The 25,504-nt window shown below is 34.5% G+C and overlaps 1 long non-coding RNA gene across 3 annotated transcripts in view; it reads right to left on the bottom strand.

The window, feature by feature from the left end:
* The window catches only part of LOC122229454, an 89,159-nt gene that overhangs the window by 46,333 nt on the left and 17,322 nt on the right, over positions 1 to 25,504 (bottom strand). For 2 of the 3 annotated variants that reach the window (XR_006206995.1, XR_006206994.1), the window contains exons 2-4: positions 4,778 to 4,870; positions 4,560 to 4,675; positions 4,185 to 4,234 (exon numbers count right to left, since the gene is read on the bottom strand). This is a non-coding gene — a long non-coding RNA (uncharacterized LOC122229454). Of the gene's footprint in view, positions 1 to 4,184; positions 4,235 to 4,559; positions 4,676 to 4,777; positions 4,871 to 8,079; positions 10,695 to 25,504 lie in introns of those variants that run through there. The other variant, XR_006206996.1, reaches the window with a different exon arrangement.

Here is a 25,504-nt window from a genome sequence, read left to right as displayed (position 1 = left end):
TAAATCCAAAAGAAATGATGATTTTTCTTTCAAATTTGGTTTAAATAGAAACCAGCATGGTGGGCTACTGTGTATTTTTTTTTTTTTTAATTTAAATACAAGTTCGTTAACATACAGTGTCATCTTGGCTTTAGGAGTAGAACCCAGTGATTCATTTCTTACATATGACACCCAGTGCTCATCCCAAGTGTCCTCCTTAGTGCTCATCACCCATTTAACCCATCCCCCCTCCCACTTCCCCTCTAGCAACCCTCAGTTTGTTCTCTATTGTTATGTCTCTCATGGCTTGCCTCTCTCTTATGTTTTTATCTTATCTTTCCTTCCCTTCCCCTAAGTTTATCTGTTGTGTTTCTTAAATTCCACATATAAGTGAAATTATATGATATTTGTCTTTCTCTGACTTATTTCACTTATTATAATACACTCTAGTCTATCCACATTGTTGCAAATAGCAAGGTTTCATTTTTCTGAAATAAAAGCAAAAATGAACTATGGGACCTCATTAAAATAAAAATCTTCTGCACAGCAAAGGAAACAATCAACAAAACTAAAAGGCAACAACAGAATGGGGGAAGATATTTGCAAATGATATATTGGACAAAGGATTAGTATCCAAAATCTATAAAGAACTAACCAAACTCAACATCCAAAACACAGTAATCCAGTGAAGAAATGGACAGAAAACATGAATAGACTTTTCCAAAGACATCCAGATGGCTAACAGACACATGAAAAGATGCTCAACATCACTCATCATCAGGGAATTACACAGGAAAATAAGAGAATTACCACTTAAAGAATACAGTTTTATCTTCCTAAATGTAAAATAATTCTTTCCTACATCCTTATAAATATTGTATAATGGTATTATGACCAAAAGACAAAGATTCAAATTTCATGGTCACTGTGAATTTAAGAACTTCGAAGTTTGTATTTTGAGTGAGTCAGTGGAGGATAGCTCATGAGAAAATGGTAAATCAAGTTGAAGAGTTGGTCTCAAGGTTAAAATTCCAATTAAGAAACAAATGTCACCTCCTAAATTTCAAAATAAAATTATAAAGGGAAAAGATTTCAGGCTGGAAAAGGAGAAATGATTAAATGTCCTCAAGCTGATTTTTTTAATGTGACTATTTGTCATTCAAATTACCAAGCTATACACATTTATTTTTGAATTTTTTTGAATTTCTAAGATAAGGGGCATTAGGATGAATTCAGTTAGAGAAATATATCACTGTAAGAATGTAAGAAAATGTAAGAATAAGAGCCCTTTACTGCTAGTTGGAGAAGTCAAATAATGTGGGATTTTTTTTTCTTTACACTGGCTGTTTTCAAGATTTTATTTTCCCTTTATTTTTTTCATCAGTTTTACTAAATTGTGTATGGATGTGATGTTTTGGGTATTTATAATTTTGGAGAGTAGCAGTTCTTTGTAAAACTGTGTCTTGAGGGGCTCCTGGATGGCTCAGTCAGTTAAGCATCAGACTTCAGCTCAGATGATGATCTCACAGTTGATGAGTTCGAGCCCCATGTCAGGCTCTGTGCTGACAGCTCAGAGCCTGGAGTCTGCTTAGGATTCTGTCTCCCTCTCTCGTGGCCCCTCCCCTTCTCATGCTCTCTCTCTCTCTCTCTCAAAAATAAATAAACATTAAAAAATGAAAAAAAAAAAAACTGTATCTTGATATCTTTCTACAGCCTTGGAAAATGTTTTGCCATTGTCTCTTCAACTATTGCTTCAGTCTCATGTTCTCTCTTCTCTCTTTTCTTCTACATATGCATTTTACCATTTCCGATATTACTTATGTCTCCTAATCTTTTTTTCTTTTTTAGATCAACCTTCTTTTCTCTTTGTTTTTCAATCTGGTTATTTTCTGACCTACATTTTTGTTTTCTTATATCTCATATGCTGGTAATTTACCCACAAATATTCTTTTCAGTTATTGTATCCTTCAGTTCTGGAACTACCATTTGAATATTTTATATTTATATTTATATTTATATATATTCTATATGTTATATGTTATATATATGTTATATGTTATATATATATTCTTATGTTTTTTGAAACTATTTTGTCATCTATTTTATTGATTACAATTATTTTTACATTTCTGTTTTATCATTTCACTATCTAGATCATCTGTGGGTCTGTTTCTAGTACTTATTCCTTCTCTTGTTTTTTGATCATTTGGTACTATTGTAGATTTGTTTTGAATTCTAAACATTGTATATAAAAGACTGCCAAGACAAGAAGCTCTATATGACATTATCTTTATCAAAGAATATTTAATTATTCTAGTGAGTAGTTAGTATAAGGGCAGATTCTCTCAGTCTAAGCTAGGATTAATAAAGTTTGAGAACTGGTTTGAAGCTTTGTAGAAGCTGTAATATTTTTACTTTGCCCATATTCCTGAAAAATTTGAGTTTTACCATTGCCTCTCTGTCTTGGAAGATTCTAATTTCCAATTTGTGTTCTTTTGGTGCTGTGAGACTGCTAAAAGGTTTTTTTTGTTTTTGTTTTTTTTTTTTTTTTTTTTTTGCCTTCTAACCTGCTTCCTTCTTAGTTCTTCAGTCTCTTACACCTTGAAATGTTAATGCTTGACAAATGACTCAAGCAAAAAAAGGTTGTCCTCACTTCCTTACAAAGTCATTTTCTCTAGATCTTGTTCATTTGGGTCTGACCTACCTTTTTAGCCATTATATTTTTACCACATCCCAAGTTTGACAAACACTCTAGACAGACTTTCTGCTTAAACTCTGAGCGTCCCGCTGTGAAATGGCAAATAATAGTAAATGTTTCAATGGGAGAAAGCAGCTAAACAAGTATAGTTCCCTTTAGTGTGTTTCCATTCTCTTTTTAATCTGTACCTCTAATCATGGCTGCTTTAATTGCTCTCTAATGCCTAAATAAGCTGAAAATTTTTAGACTGAGGTTTTATAGTAGCTTTTGACTGGAGACCTTGTGTAATACAAACTATTTCATTAGAGTTGGAAGATTTTCTGGAACCAACTCTTTGACCTTTCATTTTCCCTCTAGGCCTGACTTCTTACTCTGTGGATTATGTTGTACCAAGTTAGAATTCTTCTTAATATACTAGTGACAATTTTCTTATGTAACATTTTAGAAATACTGGCAAGTTTATATTCAAACTGTACTACTTAGTTGTTTTGTCCCTAATTAAAGAGGAAGAAGAAGTTGGGGAGGGGACATGGATTTATCCCTATGGGATTAGTTGTTTTTATTATTTATGTGCCCAGAGGGGAGTATAGAAGAGAATTGGTTAAAGTTAAGAATTTTTGTTTTGTTTTCCTTAAATAGCAGTCCCATTGGGATTAAATTATACTTTGGCCAGCTTCTTACATTTATTTGCCAATGGACAAGTCCAAATATGAAGGAATTTTGGTTCTATTTGGATTGATATAATTAGCCTCTCTATAAATAGATTATTTATATCTGTATATTTTAGTTGATGACTTGTCTTATAGAAGACAAATCGTTATTTTAAAATGTCCAGAGTGTTGAAGAGAAGATCCAAAGGAAGGAATATTTGTTCCTGCTAATGTAGTGTGCATACTATACTAGAAAGATGGTGGGGTAGTGGGATAGGGAATGCATATTCCTATAGTGGAATCTTAAAAATGACATACATTATCCTCTCTCTGCCCCTCCCTCCCCTCTCTCTCCAAAATAAATAAACATTAAAAATAAATAACAAGACAGGTGCCTGGCTGGCTCAGTCAGGTGAGCATCCGACTTCAGCTCAGGTCATGATCTCATGGTTCATGTTCAAACCCCGTGTCAGACTCTGTGCTAACAACTCGGAGCCTGGAGCCTGCTTCGGATTCTGTGTCTCCTTCTCTCTCTGCCCCTTCCCCGCTCACGCTCTGTCTCCCTCTGTCTCTCAAAAATAAATAAATATAAAAGAAAATTTTTTTAAATAATGAAAAAACAAGATAAATCCTTTTCTAGAATTTTAGAAGTACAAGTTTTATGGATACTCTTGCATGATTTTAACTTAGATATGAGACTATAGTTTCATAAGGTTATCTGGTGTGTTTCATGCTTCACTTCTATGCATTCCAACTGAAATGGCATATCTGGTATTGTGTGACAAAATGCCCATTTTAGTTCCTGTTGCAGAAATCTTAAATATTTCATGTTGTGCTGACAACGCTAAGGTACTTACCTCAAAGAACTATATTTTGATGTGGTCATTGGCCTTTCTCCTCAATAATTCTAAATAGAGAAATACAGAAATGAAACTTATTTTTTCCTTTGTTCTCATGCAGTAACTGTTAAGGTGAGTCTCAAAGAGTTTATTGAAAACATATGGTCTTAGTGACACATGAAAAAAATAATACTCATCTTCATGGTAATAATCAAATTCCAATTAAACATAGCTTAATTAACCAGTGTCTCTATGTAGTAGTTTGAAAAAAGTCATTATATCTAGCTTGCATATCAATTTTATGCTCTTTTAACTTTCTAAAAAAAAACTGTTGGAAGGATTATTGCTTTCAATCTTCAGAAAATTCTAGAGGCTTGTTTCTTCATAACTCACCTGAGGATAGTTGAGACTTGACATTCTCATGGTCATGTACAAAGTCAGGAATGTAGCTCGATTTTTAGTTTATAGTCCCCTCTATTTTTTAAACTCCACAGTTTATTAATTAGCAACTGGAAATAATCAAACAAAACAGATTTTATGATCAATATGACTACACATTTAGTCAAACTTGCTTTGAAATGGAAGGATTAATCAAAATTATATGATTTCACCTTTGCTCATCATCTGTTGAAGCTCGTCTGTTGAATTGTTAGTGTAATTTTCGGTCAATAAGGAGATTTGTTTTCCTTTTGTTTTCATGAACTCTTAAGGAAAATAGAGAAGCAGAGTGGGTGATTACCTAATGTAATAGCAGCATTCATTCTACTACAATAGCGTATATATTTTCTTCAAAGACTGTCACAGGACATGCACATCTAGATGGATAAGAAACTGATTATTAAAGGAGAAATTATGAGAAACTACAAAATGCAAAATGAAAAGATATGATTGAGGTGGATGTGAAAAAGCACAGAATTTTCAATTTCATTTTCAACCAATCAGGAAAGCTGTATAGAACAGGTGGCATTTCACACAGAAAAAAAAAAAAAAAAAAGGTACTTTGATCATCTGGTAAAGAAAAGACATTTTAAATGCAATTTTGATTCATTTGTAGACTTATTCCAGTTTTAGACTCTGTATTTTTTAATTTGCTGATAGAGTATAATTAGAAACTAATGTAAATTTTCTCCTGTGCTTTAAGAATCTTGACATTTAGTACTTCATTTTAACAATGCCTTTTATAAGGTGTCATTTCCTTTTATAGTCATTACACTTAAAATTTTTTCTTCTGCTTTCACAGAAAATAAAAGATAAAAACAGTATTAAGATAACTGGCAATTCAAAGGCAAAAAAGGGGCTCCAAGACACAGATAGCTAAGTAAACATAAAAGAAAAGTTATGTATTTCTCCCACGTAAAATTAAATTATAGCTGTAAGAATATAAATGGCTCAATCTGTATTATCTTTTGTTGATCCAGCAGCTTGTTGCTATAAAAATACTGACAATTATAAATATAGTCCTTTCCGTTCTGCCATTGGAGCCCTCATATCTTCCTATGAAAGTCACAAGTGAGAGATAAATTTGACACCTTGGATAGGAAATTGAATAGAAGCAAGAAATCAAGTAGAAATTCAAATCTCTCCCTTGACTCTCACAGGAACATATGAAAGTGACTTCCATAATGGCAAAATTTTCTGAGAACATTAAATTAGAATTTTAAGGACATGTTTATTCCAAATCAATATGACTCCAGAGATTGAAAAAATTCATGCCTTTGAGAATAATGCATAGTGTCATTCTGAACAGGCAAGACATACTTATGAAATGTCCTAAAGAACAAAGAATAGAGCTGGGAGAAATATTAAATTTACTTTTATTACAAAACCTTCCTAGAATTTAACTTAATTTAAAATTAAAATAACTTCATCTTCATTATTTTTATAATCATTGCCGAATGTTTATTGAGTGCCTACCAAGTACAGAACAGAGAATTAAGTATTGCCAGCCCAAAGAACAAATGATAGTCTCTCCCTACAGGGGCACACTATCTTTGGAAAAGAGAAAGTAAGTTTCTACTGACATATGTTCCCATTACTTATATTACTCTCTTGCCCTGTTTGGAACCATACAATTCTAATAATTCTTTGGGCTTTCATTTAATATAGGTTTTTATTTTTCCTTTTTGGAGTAAGTTGAGACAATGGAAGTCGTGGGAAAATCTACCTCAAATCTCACATCATAAAACCCTACCGTGTCTCAGCAGGGACTTTGGGTATCAGTAACTCCCTCCTGAAATAAAAATTTAATGGTCAATATGTTTGTCCTACAGTATTAGAAGTCCCCAACCTAGGGGTGCCTGGGTGGCTCAGTTGGTTAAGCGTCTGACTTCGGCTCAGGTCATGATCTCACAGTCTGTGAGTTTGATCCCCATGTGGGGTTCTGTGCTGACAGCTCAGAGCCTTGAGCCTGCTTTGGATTCTGTGTCTCCCTCTCTCTCTGACCCTCCCCCACTCATGCTCTGTCTCTCTCTGTGCCAAAAATAATCATTAAAAAATTTTTAAAAAAAGTCCCCGACCTAGCATCGTTAGACAATATGAGAAAATGCTTTAAAGAAAAACTAAATTTTAATTTTTTTACAGCTATATCATTTGCAGAATATGAATCACACTGTGTTGTCACCTAGCAACTATTTATTTGATATGATATTTTAACCTAAAACAGACATTTTTCCCATGACTAAATTCTATTCCAAGTCTATCACATCTATTTTCACATCTATTTTCTATGTCCTGATAGAAACCATAATAACTTACTAGAACAGGCAAGTGTCAGATCTGCTAATAATGAAAGCTGCAGTGGGGCCTAAAACATAGGTGCTGGGTGGTACTTGCTGACTCTGGACATGTTTATGATGTTATTTCATGAACCATGTTCAGAATGAGAGGAAAATCAATGGGAAAACTTACTGGATTAAACCTCATAAACTTGATGTGTCCTTCTTCCTCTTCTTTTCTGGGCTTCCCTGTGATACAGTACTCTTCACATTTTATTGTAATGGTCTGTTTGTGTTTCTTTCTACCCAAACTATAGGCTTTTTAAGTGAGTAGAGCCTATCATATGAAGAAGTAGGCAAAGTGCTTACATCATAGTAGATGTCAAAAATGCTTAAATGGATGAATGGGATAAGGATCTAAAATGGTATTGCAGCTATCAGAGAAATAAGAAACAAGTTGTAAATAATGTCATAGGATCTTGAGGTCTATGATTTTATACAACTTGGCATAATTATAGAACATGAAGTATAGAGGCTTGGTATTCATCACTGGCCACGATCTTATAATTTGTTGAATAAATATTTTACAAATGCTGGAAGACAGAATGAACAATTCCCAAGCAACCCTGGCATTCATAATTTGGAATTATTTGAAGTTTTGCTCCGTCACAAATTTGAATCTCATGTATTCTACATGAGCTGGTGAGTCACTCAGCTGGTGATAGAGCCTAGCCTTGAATGTCTCAGGCAATTATGTTGTCAAAGCTGTGATCCCTGAGAGCTTGGCCCTCAGCTCTGATGCTGTAAAGTTCTAAATGTCCTGAGACCTGAGAAAAGGAAAAAAAAAAGCACCAATTTGGTCAACTGTTCCCCACCTACTTCTCGAGGCAACTTTGATTTTTTTCTGTTCATCATTAGTTACACGGTAACCTTCACAAGGAATTAAAAATTTCCTTTTAATGTGAAAATTGCATTGCATAAAACTCTTCATGTAAGTTTAAAAGGTGAGATGATAAGAGGAACTATACTGGCATTTAGGTGAAAGCTAGAAGCTTATGCAAACATTGTGGTATACTTAAATTTCAGGTTTCAAGAAAATTTTGAGAGTTATCATTCATGAATTTCACAAGCTTACTGTGCATGCAAGAATAAAGGAAACAAAATGGGAAATGGAGGAAAAGTATTTATTGAATACTCACATTAAGGTCTCCTGTGAAGCATTTGTCTTGTAAAAGAAGAAGTAATTTAGTGAAGCTCAGAAAATCTGATTCTCTTCCAAATGTACAATAACAAATTAAACAAGAGATCTATTTTGGTTGAGATGAAATCAGTCAAAGAAAAGATAAACATTAAATAAACTGACACCATAACTTCTAAAAATATAAAAGTAATAAAAGGTAGAAGTTAAATCAACTTACAAGAGAAAGAAGATACAAATTCAGGGATAAAACCAAAGGCAATGAAAGTGTAAATGGGAGGTGGAATGCCATACGCTTTAAAATTGTCTATTAGAATTGTCCGGTGCAAACTATATCAGAAATTATCATTAGAATTGGAGGCAGATACAGATCCAATCAAGTTATAGAATTACATGCATTGTCTTCACAGGAACATTATTTTTGTACTGATCGTCAATAATATTTACAGCTCTCCTTCTGTACATTTGTCATAATTGTGCTCTTTTATTTGTATGATTATTGATGTAATGACAATTTTTCCAATAGACAGGAATTTCCAAGGGGTAAAGACCATGCCCAACTTGCTCACCACTGAATATCAAGTACCTGACACAGAGTGTGACATAGGACAGGCGTTTAAACACCTTGTTGAACTTACAAGTGGACAATGATCTTCATTGGTTCTGCGAGGCTTCAACTGCACACGGTGCTACCTTTGACTACCATTAAACATTTTAAATTTGAAAAGTAGAAAGATCTGTGTGTGACTCCTACACCTACAAAATAGGTTTGTGGTGAGCTAAATGGATCCAGGAAACAGGAAAGGACGGATGAGCATCTGACAGGGGTATTTCCACTGGGCTGCTCAGATGCTTGCTTGCTCTCTGCCACCTGGACATATTTAAATCCAAACCCAAATGAATAATTAAATTCAACTGCATGAAGGGATTCCTTTTCTTTTTGTCTGGCGCATTTATCTTAGTGATTCTTAAAGTGTGGTCCCTCGAGCAACTGCATCAGCATCATCTGTAAATTTGGTAGAGATGTAAAATTTTCAGCCCCCTACCACACCTACTTGGTCAGAAACTGGTAATGGGTCCCAGATATCTGTGTTTAATGAGCTTGCAGGTGGCTCTAAGATAAAATGTGAGAAACTCCAAACACTGTGTGAAGTGAATATTACTGTATAGACTAGTGAATTTTCATCGCACATCCTTTGTTGTTATGGAGTCCACAATAAGCAATATCGTAACCATGGCTATGGTGGCTCCATCAACATGTGGACTCCCAGCCTTTCAACATCCATGTGAATAACAGTTGCAGTTGTGGTTCTTTGATTTTGGAAGAAGTAGGACAGAACTGTAAATTATTATGGATTGCATTTACACATGACACTACGTCTAATAATCAATGTTGTTTTCAAATACTTTTAAGAATAAAGGAAATGCATTATAGAAAAAGGAAATACGACTTTAATCGGTCTACCTATGACTCCCTGTGAAACCTTTGTTCTCCAGGTTCCTCTTTTTTTTTTTAACACCACACAATATACTGCACATATTTAAAGTATACAATTTGATTAGTTTTCATGTGTACCTACCGTGAACCATCACCACAATCAAGATCATGAGTATATCAATACCCACCAACGGATCCTTGCAGTCATTCCCACTCAACCTTCTCTGTCCCTCCTCCCCCTTCTCCAAGCAACAACTAATAGGCTTTCTGTCACTATAGATTAGTTTTTATGTTCTAGAATTTTATATAACTGGAATCATACTGTATGTATGCTTTCTTGTCTCAATTCTACCACTCAGTATAACGATGTTAATATTCATCCATTTTGTAGCATATATCAATAGTTCATTCCTTTTTCTTGCTGACAAGTATCCATTACATGGGCATACCAAAGTTTGCCAACCCATTAACCTGTTGATAGGCATTTTGGTCTTTTTAGTAGAATATTACAAATAAAGCTATTGTGTGAACTTGTGCCCAATTCTTTGTAGGGATGTAGGCTTTCATTGTCTTTGGGAAAATGCTAAGGAGTGGAGTGACTAGATTATATTGCACACATATGTTAAACAGATTAAGAAACTGTCAGTCTCTCAAAGTAGTTATATTATTGGACATTCCCATAAGCAGTTCACGAGATATCCAGTTTCTCTACTTTGTTATCAACATTTGGTGTGGTCAACATTTTCAAGTTTAACCATTCTAAAATATTTCCTTTTTAATGTCTCCTAACTTGCTTAATCACATTCAGATTTTTTTTTCATGTCACACATCAAACTTTTTCTGTTTAGAAGCAAATTGGGTGGATTTATATCTTCCATGCCTCTCCTCAACTCTTTGAACATATGTAATATAGTTGTACTAGCAGTATCAATGTCCTCATTTGTTGGTTTTAACATTTTATTACTTCTAGTCCAGTTTCAATTTATTGGGGTTTTTTTTTTCTCCTCAATGTGGCTTATATTTTATTATTGCTTTGCAAGGGTATAATGGTTTGGGGGGTGTTTTTGTTTGTTTTTTGTTTTTGCCAGTCATGAATTTTACTCTATTGAGTTCTGGATCGTTTTGTTTTTATACAAATATTCATGAGGTTTGTTCTATGATGCATTTAACTTACTTGCAATTTGTTCTTTTTGGGTCTTTTTAAATTTTTTTTCTTTAAAAAAATTGTTTTAATGTTTATTTATTTCTGAGACAGAGAGAGACAGAGCATGAGCAGGGGAGGGGCAGAGAGAGAGAGGGAGACACAGAATCAGAAGCAGGCTCCAGGCTCTGAGCTGTCAGCACAGAGCCTGATGGGGCTCGAACTCACAAACCATGAGATCATGACCTGAGCCGAAGTCAGTCGCTCAACCGACTGAGCCACCCAGGTGCCCCTGTTCTTTTTGGGTCTTGATTTTATATTTGTTAGGATCAGAGCAATTCTAGGTAAGGCTAAAGATTCCCACGATTCAGGGAAGTCTCTTGTTTACCCAGTGCCATTTCATCATGAGGTTTTCCAATTCAGCTGGTGGTAACAAACATTACTCCAAATCCTGTGTGAGTGCTAGGCATTGTTACTTCTAAAACTATCAGATGGTTCTTTCCTCAGCCTGGAGTAGTCTCCATGCATGTGTTAGTATCCAGTCGCATACTCAAGGGGTATCTTCCTGGAGCATGCTTGCTTGCTTGCTTTCTCTCTCTCTCTCTCTCTCTCTCTCTCTCTCTCTCTCTCTCTTGCTCTCTTCTTCCTGATACTCTGCACTGTAAATTCTAGCTACCTCAGTTTACACACACAGTTCCATGTCCTCCATACACTAGGCTCCTACTGGAGCTCTCTTAGCCTAGAAACTTTTTTTAAAGTTTATTTATTTTGAGAGAGAGAAAGAGAGCATAAGTGGTGGGGGGGACAGGGGACAGAGAGGAAGAGAGAGAATCCCAAGCAGGCTTTGTGCAATCAGCACAGAACCCAATGCAGGGTTTAAACCCATGAACCCTGAAATCATGACCTGAGCTGAAACTAAGAGTCCAATGCTTTAACCAGCTGAGCCACCCTAGGCGCCCCTTAGCCCAGAAAGTCTTAAGGAAGCATTTGTTAGGCTCACCTTTTTGTTTCCTATTTCTCAGGTTGCACTCTCCTTCATCATCTGACACTGTGTGTCTTGAAAACTGTTGTTTTATATACTTTGCCTTATGGGGGAATTGTCTCCAATGGGAGGGTAAATTCAGTCTTTATTACTCCATTTTAACTGAAGACGAAAATATCTCCTCATATTTTTAAAGTCACATTTGGAATAAATGACCTTTAAAGATCAACCCAGCTGTGTGTAGACCCAGTTATGTACTGCCCAATAGGCAGCACTGACGTGTACTCTCCAGACCTCAACTTCCTGACTTTGTTCTTGGCCTGAGCAGCCCTAGCTTTGACATACACAGTTCTGGGGATGATAAAGTCCAACTGCTGCCATCATCACTATAGATCAAGAACCCCCCAACTGGTAGTGACCACTGTCTCCAAACCACTGGCCGGGTCAAAGCTGTAAAGGGTATGGTTTCTCTGTTGTTCTGTAGAAGAGCTAGATCATACAACCCAGGAGTGTGGGGACTTCATAGACCCTGGAGCAGATGTGACCAGTGAGAAATAGTAGAACCATCAGATGAATTACTCTTTTCCCCAAACCCCACGCCCACCTAAGAGACATGAAGCTTGTCCAGAGATATCCCATATGACTAAATAATAACTGACTGAATTTTCTTGTAAAATCACAGACAACTGGGTTCATTTCTCCTCCTCACTCCTGCCTCATTTCCCTTTTTCCTTCACTCTCACTGCCCTTGCACATAATGTTTCACCCCTACCAAAGAGCATTAATATATACATTTTGGTTCAGACTCTTTTCTGGGGTACTCAGGCTATGAGAGTGGGGCAAATAAGAGAATATAAGAAAGATAATAATCATCCCATTACATAACACCTACTTGCTCTATTTTTACACACAAAAAATGTAAAATTTTCTCTGGATATTTTAAATGAAGAAACAAAAACATTTTAATTTAACATGTTGAAAATTTAGCCCAAATTTACAGAACCTGGAGAAATATTATCAGAGACTGTTGGTCTTGCTGAAGGAAAAGTAACAAAATGTGGATCCTCAGTTCTAGAATAGCTGCCGAATCAGGGAAGGTAGAGAATTCTACATGCAGGTGCAACGTCACTGTGAACGCTGGAATTTCAGAGCTCTTACCTAGAACATGATTTGAAGGTTTGTGGGAGAATGATGATCTAAAACTTGAAGCAACCTGTAGTTTGCCTGCATTCTTAAATACCATGATGACTTTAAATAGAAGAAGCTGAAATGTTTTTGCCTTGGTGTTCTGTCCTGTATCACAGCTTTGTGATTTGTTTAAACAGATCTCTTCAGCACAGTGGAGTGATATTAAGCATGTGACTCCCATGCCAAAGTTACAGACTATGCACTAGTTGAAGAAAAGATCATTTGGTAAGTATGAATTTGAAGGTGGGTAAGTTTTAATAGTTTATGCAGACAGTACATTTTTAATCAGAAACCAATTACAATGTGAGATTTATTCATGAAATACTAGATTAGTACAGTGGGAGTCCTAACAAAATTATGATTTTTAACTTTCCTCCTATAAATTATTCTTGTTTATTCATAGAAACCAATAAAGTGAAATAAGGGAGTCTAATGTTCTTTTCCTTTCTAATGCAATTTATTTAAAGAATCTTAAGACCTAGTATTGCGGGTTGAATTGTATTCCTCAATAAGATATGTTGAATTCCTACCTCAGTATGTGTCCATGTGATCTCATTTGGAAATAGGGTCTTTGCAGATTAATCAAGTTCAAATGAATTCATGCTGGATTAGGATGGACCCTAAATCCAGTTACTGCTGTCCCTATAAGAGAAGGGAAATTTGGATATTGACACATACAGAAAACACGTGATGAAAAAGGCACAGATTGGAGTGATACATCTGTAAGCCAAGACTAGCCAGCAAGCAACGCTAGAAAGACTCTCCCAGAGAGCCTTTGGGGAGAACAGGCACCTGCTGACACCTAGATTTCAGACTTCAAGCCTCTAGAACCATGAAAGAATAGATTTCCACTGTTTTAAGCCACGTACTTTATGGCAATTTCTTACAGTAGCTCTAGAAAACTAATATACTTAGTTATAATTGTTAAAAGACTTTTTTTGTTCTTATGTGATAGGTTTCATAAAAATTCAATAAAGTTAACAAAGATTTTTTATGATATTATTACAAATTACACTACATTAAGGAATCTTTGAGGCTTACATTTGAACTCTATGTAGAAAATTTTATTGAAAAAATATTTTCTTTTCCATTAAGGAATTTCCTATAATTCCTATTCAGCCCAATTTAACAGGTTGTTTGTAATTACCTGTCTGTGTATAGTACTCTAGAAGGTAACAACATTGCCAACAACTTGACTTCAGACTTCTGGTCCCTTGTTTTAAGTCACCTGGTTTGTAGTAATTTGTTATGGGAGACCCAGGAAACCAATACTGACAACTTCAGGATTTTTTGTAGATGACAAGGGGATTCAAGTCCCAGGCTTATGACCTCATTTTACATTAATCACCTCCATAAGGGCCCTATTTTTAAATACAGTCATTTGGGTGTTAGGATTTCAACATATAAATTTGCGGGGGCAGGGGTCATGATTCAGCCTATAACATTGTGATTATTTTTCTTTATTTCTTTAGATATTTTTAAAATTTTTGTCTTCCCATAAAATGACCCCTTATTCTTGTAATCTTTTACTTTTTAGAACCAAATTTCCCTAAAACACTTTGTTCATATGATTCATATGAGGGTAGCCACAACCCCACACCAGGGATAGCACATGCCATAGTCCTAATTATTCAGAGAACCAATGAAAAACTTTGTTTGGCCTCGGCAAAAAGATAGTGGCCACTATATACCATGTTCCCCCAGGGTCACTAGAATTAACCTTTACACAATGTGGAGTGAGTCTGCCAGAAAATAAAGGCACTCAGAAGAAAATAAGGCCAGAGAGAGAAGAGACAAGACAGACAGGTACCTGCTAATATTTAAACATTCAATGCAGTCTGTCAGAAGCTTGACCCATACATAACTTTTGAATTACCTGATAAATATCCTATATTTGCTTAAGCCAGATTACACTGGCATTCTGTTAGTTAATATTAGAGTCCTGACTACAACAATCCTGGAGTTATAGAAAACTTGTAAGTAGATATCATAATCTTCTATTGTCTGGGCAATTGTGTTAGATCATGTGATAGGTAGTTTTTAAGATAGTCCCCAGTGATCCTCATCTTCTAGTATAAGATGCAACCTCTTCTCCTTAAGTATAAACTGAACTTACTGATTCACTTTTAATGAAGTGAATACAGCAGAAGAGATGGAATCTCACTTCTGAGATTAAGTTACAAAAGACTGTATTTTTGGTGTTTGATGCTTTGTCTTACTCTCTTTTGGAACACTTATCTGGGTGGAGCCAGTGATGAGACTTGAGGCCCACCTGGTGAGGGACCACACAAGTGAAATTCGAAGCAAATCTTCTCCTCATTCCCCAAACCAATTAGGCCTTCAGATAAGACCATAGCTTCAAGCTGACAGTTTGATGCAATGTCATGAAAGACTTTAAGCCAGAGGCAGCCAGCTAAGCCATGCTTGGATTTCTGATGCACAGACACCATGAGAGTATAAATGTTTGCTGTTTTAAGCTGCTACATTTTAAAGTAACTTGTTATACGGTAATAGATAATACAAATCACTTGAAAAATAATAAATCTTGGAAGCTATTAGAAAGCAGTATTATATAGTATCATATCATATCATATCATATCATATCATATCATATCATATCCACAAACAGAAATAAGCTATTGGCCATCTATGAGTTGTCTTCTAGATAAGACATATATTTTCATTAACATTGAGGGTCTCAACACTTACAATCTCAGTAACAGGAAGGAAGCATCAAAGTATAAGAACAATTTGTGTTTCACACCCTTGAATTTGAATGCTGAGTCAACCCCAAGTAACTGAATGACCCTGGGCAAATCACTTAAAATCTATGTGCTTCTGTTTCCTGTTCTGTATAATGGAGATAAGAAAATCTACTTAAAGAGTTTTCTGAAGATTAGAAATAATATATGTAGAATACTAAAACCATGAGTGGGCACACAGGACTGGAGCTTCATAATTCATGGTTAGTAGTTCTTTGACTAGTACCTTCAAGGTGAAAGAGCAGACTGACAACAGGAATGCATCCTTTGATATTGGCATGGTGCTTGGGTGTGGACCCAAGTTGTGACCACTTGCTTCTTAGGATTAGGTTCTAACTGACTGGTTGGCCCCACACAGTTCAGTTCTCACATTAAGGTTGCTTGTGGTCCTTCTTTGAGACTTACTGGAAAATTATGTTGTGTTGGGTAGAAGATACACGTATTCAATGTGTGAGCTAGGTCACTTTTTCCACCACAGTGGGACTTTACTATTGTCAATATTTTGTCAAGTGTCCCCAGACCTCTTTAATATGTCCATTTCTATAAAGGTATTAAAACATTTCACAGATTTGTTTTCCTGTTTATGCCATAGTTAAATCTAATGTTTCCTGTTAGTTTAAATTACACCAATCTTTATCATATCCCCAGAGGACATTTAGGCAAGCTTATATATCATCAATTTGCAAATGGGAAAACCAGTACATCTAGAGGTTAAATCCATTTATAGTATAGAGAAATCAAAGCCTATTACTGATTTGGAAAATCCTGGAGAATTCTGTCTTTCCTATAGTTTAGGAACTTGCAAAATACTAATTACATATTATGTCAACAAAATCACTGATCGTACTAAATGTGAGTTTGTTTCTCAGTATATTTAAGTCTAGTCAGATCCTTATTAGAGAAAAGTGCCCAGTTTAGCAATTCATAAATAAGTGGATATCTCAGATAGTATTGAATAATAAAAAAAAATTAATAGTTGAGTGTTAATGTAAAGCATAGCCACAGAATTGCCATGAAGGTGATACCTGAGTACATTAGATGTGGTATATAATAGAAGATTTTGTTATTTATAAACCCAGTGTTTGATGTTTAACAGGCCAACAGATAGCAGCATTAAAATTATAATTGTCATTTTTTTCTGATTCCAACAATATGAATTCATTATAGAAAAAAAAGAAAATGTTAAAATTAAAAAAAAATCATTCATAATTCTGACATCCAGAGATAATTTATAATAATTTGACATATATCTCTATAATCTATCTAAATGAATAGTATATATATTCATTTAAATCTATAAATTATATATTTGGGATTATACCAAAGAGTTTTGGGTGAATGATACTTCGTTTTTTATTTGACAGTAACATAATGTCAAACCTGGCTTAATGTTTAATATATCATTAATATGCCATATATTGTGTATATAAGTATCGTCTGGACACTGCAAAAGCCTAAAGGACATCATTTACATAGACTATGACACACCTCCTAGGGTTGTATAATGTGACAGCCTATGTTAAATGTTCTTAGAAAACATTTGAAATGGCTACATAATTGCTCATTACGTGACTCTTCCATTCTTTATTAGCTACTAGTCTACTGTTTGATGCTAAACTTGCTTCCAGTTTTGATGTTATAAATAATGCTATGTGAAATTGTGCAAAAATATTTGTATTCTCTGCTCATTCATTTAAGGAATACCCTTGGAAGTATAATATATATAAGTCAAAAGATAAACAATTTTAAGTATTCTCTATATATACTGAAATATATAACAAATGCTTTAGACTACTTACTGGGGGGCTCTTGTTTCCAATTTAAGCCTGTATGCCCATCAAAATTTCCTTGGTTTCAAGTAAACTTAATTTATTTCAATAAGGAATATCTATATCTATATATGTGTATGTCTATGAAACATAAAAGAAAATTTCACAGAGTCCTAGGCACTCAAGACTATAAAGAAATGGTACCGGGAACTCAAAAGCCATTAGGAAATTAGTTAGTAGTAAAATTTTACCTGTCTCTGAATTTGTGTATTATTCCTCTCTCTCTCTCTCTTTCCCCCCACCCTCCGCCACTTTCCCTTTCCCTCTCCCTTTCTCCTTTTCTCCCTCTCCCTTCTTCCTTCTCTCCAGCTTTTGGAATGGTCTAAAATATCTACAACACAGCTGATTGTGTATCTTCATTCGATCAACCATTCCACATCAAAATAACATCTTTGATCGATGTAACATATTCCTAGGAGTTAAACCTTATTGACCTTTCTTAGGCCATTTGTTTCTTTTCATTCAGTTGATAAGAACAAACATTGAAGAGCCATGTAGTACAAATCTGACAATTATTTCCCACCACAGGAAGGAATTTCTAAAAGAACGGCAAACGCTATGATACAGACACTATAAAATATGACCACATAGTGCCATAATTAATCATCTGACTGATAGAATTGTGGATTCTAAACTGATAGAACACTGAAGATAGTCCAGTGGCTTCAAGTCATCTTTAGCTTAATTCTTAGGGAATCATGGAAGAATCCCAGATGCCAACACAGCAAGAGGGTACATGGAGACTGGATAAATTGACTTTGGGTTTGGAACCCTTTATTCAACTACAGCTGTATACTTGTATATGTTTTATATATATGCCTTTCTTGTAAGCTCCAGAGAAAAAGAATTTAAGGTAGAAAGAATGTGGGAAAAGGGAAGGGATAAAGGGAAGAAAAGGGAAAAGAATTCTGTGCCTAAAATTCATTTGAAATCACTTATTTTCAACCAAATGCCTGGATGAATGAAAGGAGAGTAGAAAGACTGTGGGATTTAACATTTTGTGCTGTATTTAGTATTCTCTTAAAATATCTAAAATCAAATACAAAATTTCCTTTGAATATATCCTTTCCTGAGAGAAGTTTTCCATTATCTTAGTGTTGTTTGTTTCATGTAAACTAATACCTGAACTTATTATATTAAAGTCTATTTACCCATTGCTTGCAAGCTCTGAGTTACTTAAGAAAATATCTTCCCTTAACTGATAATGAAAACCATTATCCAAAAAATTATTTCTTACTAATCTGGAGGCTACTCATCTGGAGTTTTACTTCCTCATCTGGGGATGATTAATATGTTTAATATAGGGAGAAAAGGCACTTGAAATGAATCAACATTAAATTGACACTATAATTTCATTTGTAAAAATAGAGGAAAAGATTGTGATTGGAACTTTATTTTGAAAAATAAAACCAAAATTATAAAAATGTGATTAAATATAATCTAATACTTAACTAAATTTAGTTTACAATTGCAAACATGGTTCAATATTTAGAAAAGACAAAGAATATTGTTTTCTTCTTGGTGCAATTTACTGACAAAATTGTACTATTGCATGATATCATATCTGCACAAAATGTGTTTTTTTTTCAGTATGATAATAAGGAGGATTATTCTTGCAAATACACACATGCTTAATCAGTCTTTGCAAAGCTCTCTCTTAAGTCTTTGATTTTTAACGATCATTCTCTTTTGAAACCCCTGCCTATCCTTATTTTTGTTAACATTTTCTTCTCCCATTGTTTATTGCTTATTTGCCAATGACTTCACATGAGATCTAAGTATTTCTCTAATATCCTTCTCATGGTCTCCATGGAATTCTGTATCTTTTGCAAAGCTCAAAGTTTCGTTTGGCAATAAATTTGCAATATATTGGCCTTCCAAACATCCAAGAATAGAAGCAGGCCAAGCCACAAAGAGAAGGCAAGCTGCAGTAGAATAGATTCTACTGTTAAAACAAGATGGGGATTAAAAGATGTTTGAGGGAAAACTAAATTTCTGTGTGGTTTCTTCATTCATGATTTTTTAAGACTCTCTATGTAACCTTATAGTGCAGCTCCTTGGAAGGCAAAATACACAGATTAAAAAAGGACCTTCGAGATAAGAACAATGAGGTACAATTTAATTGACCTTTCAAGATACCTTAGAGAATTAAGAAGACAAAACTAGTTCTACATTTCTTATTTTAATCTGTCTTTACGAATCTTGCTTTGTGTAGATCATGCAGTCACAATTCCTATGAAATCATTTGTAAACGTGATAGTTCAAGTAGTTGAATATGTCCGTATTGCCCTCTAGATAGTATTAGGGCTACTTCTAGGCAAAGCTGTGATGTAAAATGAGAAGATACTAGTGTTTATCATCCTCCAAATTTCTGTTAGGTAATTTTCTTAGGTGCTTTGGTACTTGCTGTCCTTCTTTTCTGTCCTGCTGATCTCATTTTTCTGATTATCTGTGGTTGCATGAGAAACCACAACACAACTTGGTCATTTCAAACAATAATGTATTATTATCTCTCATGATTCTGTGAGTTTATTGGATCTAACTGGGTGGTTCTCACTTGCAGCCGTATATGTAGTTTTAGGCAGATGTCAGCTAAGGCTGTAATTATCTCAAGTATATTCTAACTGGACATCCAGGTTAGGTGTGGCAATGATTAGATACATAAGGGTAATTGATAAAATAAGTGATGTTAAGGATAGTAAGAGCCTAGTTTCTCAATGTCGGACTAAGGAGTTACAAATAGGGAAGGGGCAAAAACTAGAATGAACTCTATGTTGTTGCATTTAAAGTGGAGATATTAATGTGAACTCTTCGTATTCTAGATAGATAAACTACATACGGATATAAGTATAAATCTATATGTAAACATATATCTCTACCCCCACACCTAAATAAATATGCATATGTAAAAATAATAAAATATATTTGTGTGTATATGTAACATATACAAATATATTTCCTATCTTTTTCCACTGAGCAGCTTGGAACCAGCAACCTCCAATAGTAATGAGAACACCTAGCACCCAGATCTTAGTTTCTAAATATCACTGTCCACTTAAGGAAAGTAGAACTCCTTGGACAAGTAACTCAATCTATCACTGGGCAGGAATATTGCAATATGAACCTGGACAATCATGTGTCAGAAAGAAAGAAATTCTCAAAAAATGATGGAGAAATGTCCAAAGGACAAAAAAGTGCCTTCAAAGGAGACCCAGTGACTAAGTCTTGGACAAGTTTAACATTAAAGTAAATAACAAGGATATTGGACTGCAACTTATTAAATAAAACAAGAATCTATCAATCCACACTGATTTAAAAAAATGAATAAATTGAAGTTTTAACAAAAAATGAGATATTTACCTAGCCTCAAATACTTGCTCCAATAAAATACTTAATTATAAAGGGGGAAAAAGTAACTTTATGGTAAGAAGCCTGCAAGATACCACCAAAAACAAGTGATCAAAGTTAACATCATCAGTAACGGAACAAACCCATGTGTCACCTAACAGGATGAAAGAGAATAATGCAGAGTCGCTTTTGTGGTATGTCTGCTCAAGTTGAAAACCTAAATTTAATCATGGGGAAACATGAGAAAATCCAACTGAAAGAATTCTGGAAAATAATGTCTATAATCTTCAAAATTGTCATGGTTGTGAAAGTCTCAGAAAGACCACAGAACTATTCCAGACTGAAGTTGTTTAAAGGATTATGACAACTAAATAGCATGCATGATTCCGGACTGGATCCTTTTCTTACAGAGAACATTATTGAGACCATTTGAAAAACTTGAGTGGAATCCAAGGATTATATGGTAGTAATGTATCAATATAAATTTCCTGGGTAGTTGTCTTAGGGTTATATAAGAGACTATCTTCGTTCTATAGTAAAGTGTGCAGGGATGATGGAGCATCGTGTTAGCCTCTCATGCTCAAATCGCCCAGGAAAATGCTATTTGGATGATTCTTTTTTTTTTTTTTAATTAATTTATTTTTTTAATATATGAAATTTACTGTCAAATTGGTTTCCATACAACACCCAGTGCTCATCCCAAAAGGTGCCCTCCTCAATACCCATCACCCACCCTACCCTCCCTCCCACCCTCCATCAACCCTCAGTTTGTTCTCAGTTTTTAACAGTCTCTTATGCTTTGGCTCTCTCCCACTCTAACCTCTTTTTTTTTTTCCTTCCCCTCCCCCATGGGTTTCTGTTACGTTTCTCAGGATCCACATAAGAGTGAAACCATATGGTATCTGTCTTTCTCTGTATGGCTTATTTCACTTAGCATCACACTCTCCAGTTCCATCCACGTTGCTACAAAAGGCCATATTTCATTCTTTCTCATTGCCACGTAGTATTCCATTGTGTATATAAACCACAATTTCTTTATCCATTCATCAGTTGATGGACATTTAGGCTCTTTCCATAATTTGGCTATTGTTGAGAGTGCTGCTATAAACATTGGGGTACAAGTGCCCCTATGCATCAGTACTCCTGTATCCCTTGGATAAATTCCTAGCAGTGCTATTGCTGGGTCATAGGGTAGGTCTATTTTTAATTTTCTGAGGAACCTCCACACCGCTTTCCAGAGCGGCTGCACCAATTTGCATTCCCACCAACAGTGAAAGAGGGTTCCCGTTTCTCCACATCCTCTCCAGCATCTATAGTCTCCTGATTTCTTCATTTTGGCCACTCTGACTGGCATGAGGTGATATCTGAGTGTGGTTTTGATTTGTATTTCCCTGATGAGGAGCGACGTTGAACATCTTTTCATGTGCCTGTTGGCCAGCTATTTGGATGATTCTTAACATTTTTTAAGTTTGAGACTGTTTTGAGATAAAAACATTTTTAAAAAGTTACAACTGCAGAATCATTCAGCAACACTCAGTGTTAACAAGATAAGAGTAAAAGTTATGATTTGTAATTAGCTATGCAGCATCAGGAAGCTATCTCAGCACAAATCACAGAAGTGTTATGAAAAGGATATCACGGACCCAAACCTGGAAAGCTCACTCTGATAGGATCATTCTGTTATCAGTACTGGTATAGGTGGTCCCCAGCAGGCCACTAATCCTAAGTGTGAAGGAATTAGAAATTCATATCAGATACTACCATATAGATTTTAGAGTTTATTGTAAATTCTATGTTGTTCTCCTAAAATATGGGGTGCAGTGATTCTAAACCATATTATTTTCTAAAAAATCCTAAGCCTTCCATGAAACCCCTAGGTGCACATATTACCGGAATACGTGCAAATATATATTTCAATATAAATTCCTGGACTAGAAGGTCATATATAAGCCCCAAGTGGACAAAATTAAGAAAGTGTTTTTCCATACAGAATTCTGTCTTGCACATTAATCCTTTCTAAACTTGCTATCTATGATATTATACTCAAAAATACGTGGCTAAATTGAATGGTCTATACATATTTATGTAATAAAATTCCCAAATTAAGTCTACAAAACTTGATTATAAATGAAGATCTAATATAAACATTCTTTGGATTTTAGCACAGGAGTGATGCCTTGATGTACACTTAAGGATAAGAGGAAGGTAATTAATAATAAATCACTCTAACTTCAAGAGTCACAAATCTATTTGTACCTTAAAATCCCCATTCTTCTAAACTACAGCTTAATGTTTCTTTGGAAAGTGATGAAATTCACACAGAATCAAAGGATTAAATTTCTTTGACTCACTTTGCTCTCTTGGAGAATGGGAGTTATCAGTTTTAATTGAAGGAAGACTAATTGAGGGATTAATTCCCATTTGTTTAATCCTTTGAAAATTGTTACCCAAATACAATATTATTAATATTTATTCACCACTCTCAAAAGCCAAGCCCATCACAAATATAAACTCCCTATAATCAACCTTTCATTTACAAGTGGGATGAGACTAATTCTATTAACAAAAATTGAAATAAAATGTAAGATTCCAATAATCCCTCCAAAGGTTGCAGCAGTTAAGATCAATGATTATGACAAATATATTATGCTACAGTCCTTAGTAAATTGTTTTATCTAGAGACATTATAGCATACAGAATATACAGAACACAGAATATATAGAATACAGAATATACCAAAATCTATGAGACTTGTTGCATCCTTATTTTACAATTATATAATATTGTTTTCCTTAACTATTCCATAAATATAGATTGGTGTTTACTCTGAACACAACTTCTTGAATCTTCCAAAGCTTATATCAATTAATAGAATCTTTCTTTTAAATTGAATTTTTGCTTTCATTTAATTTTGCTAAAATTTTTTGGAGATATTGAGGGAAACTATATGCATATATGCATATATATATGCATATATTTGTGGAACTTCCACAAATAATCTCTAAGTTTTGCATTTAGATAGCATTTTTCTTGGTTTACCATGACAATAAATAAGATTCCAAATTGAATAATGGACCTGATGTGCTCTTGTAACAGTACTAAAGGAATTTATCAAAGAAGAAGGCCATTATTACTTAAAGCACCATGCGATACTTCTTATTTTATTTTAGATGTTCATAGGACTCTGTAAACTAAATGACAATTTATTTTATCTAAGACCAAAGTGAATTCTTGGCTCCTTTAAGTGGAATTTCATATGATATCTGAATATATCTGCTGTCTAACAAACCAGTCATACAAATGTTTATTGAATGCCTTTCGTAATCTCAACTCACTGATAGATGTTGCACAGAATAGAAGAGAATTTTAAGCACACCATTGCATTCCAAAAATGATTCAAAATGCCATTTTACAGATAAATAAAAAAGAAATAAGTTAGTATGAATTAAAAATAAATGTAAAAAACTATTAAAAATGATAGGGACACAAGGACATAAAATGTTTTATAACCAAGTGCAAAAATGTAAACTTCCTTCCCAACCTCATTCCACGCATTCATTCTCTGATTGAATTCATTCTCTGATACACTCAATCCAGTCATACAACCTCATTATAGATTTGTCAACTACCAGTTATTTGAACTTGGTCTTCTCTTTGCTATGTTCCTCCAGCTTAGAATCCTGACCCTCTCAACTACAACAGTATTCTGTGTTTACTCTATTTGTTCTCCTCCTCTACTGTCTTCAAAGCACTTATCACTTTGGGAAATTATTATTTATTTGATAATTTGTGTATTTATTGTCTCTGGAATTCATTAGAATGTTGGCTACATAATGACAGGGACTCCCTCTTATACTACTGTATGCCTAGTACTTAGCAAAATGTCTAGCACATCTTAGATACTTAGTAAATATTTGTTGAATGAATGCACTAGATATATAAAACTGTTATCATGTCACTCCCCTATTCGACAACGTTTTATATAAACATGAACAAGTTCAAATCTCTTTAAAATTGCCATGAATAATGGCTTCCATAATATGGATCCATTCCACATTCTGTATTTACCTATTGTCCTATATCTCTTAGCCATCATTAGTCATATTTAATTAAACACTCTTTTTGCAGGAATCTCCTACATATACCCTATTTTTTCCTACAACATGACCTTTACTCATATGTTTTCCTCTTTCCATCTACACCCATTCATATCACATCTATTCTTCTAGGCACGGTGACAACGTAACTTTTGAGAACCCAAGTCACTTTGTCTTCAGGAGCTCCTTCCACCATCAAAATATTAAAAATTATTCTATTTGTATAAAAACAAGCACAATCCTGGCTGAGTTTGTTATTATATATTCATTACTGTTATATTAAATTTTTATGATATTAAAATAAGTTAAAGTATTTTATCTATGGACTCCTAGAAGTATCATGGGTCCTAGACATTTTGTTTATTGTGTCTTTAGGATAGTTCTTCTTCCAAGCACAGTTTAAATATCAACTCATGTTGAAAACATTTTCTGAGCACACTCCCAATACACACACACACACACACACACACACACACCATGTGCCTTACATTTTCTTTCCTCTATTTTCGAAACACATTCTGTGGGTTTCATTGAACTTAGTAATAGACTGAAGTCAAAGAGTGTAACTAATTTGTCTTTATTCTCCTCAAAGTTTCTGTCATAGAGCTTGACACTTTCTAAGCAACAATGAGTGTCTTTTG

This window comes from Panthera leo, chromosome C2 (genome assembly GCF_018350215.1).
Source record: "Panthera leo isolate Ple1 chromosome C2, P.leo_Ple1_pat1.1, whole genome shotgun sequence".
Taxonomy (NCBI): Eukaryota; Metazoa; Chordata; class Mammalia; order Carnivora; family Felidae; genus Panthera; species Panthera leo.
Note: the sequence above shows the minus strand (reverse complement) of the source record. Positions and strands in the feature narration are given on the sequence as shown.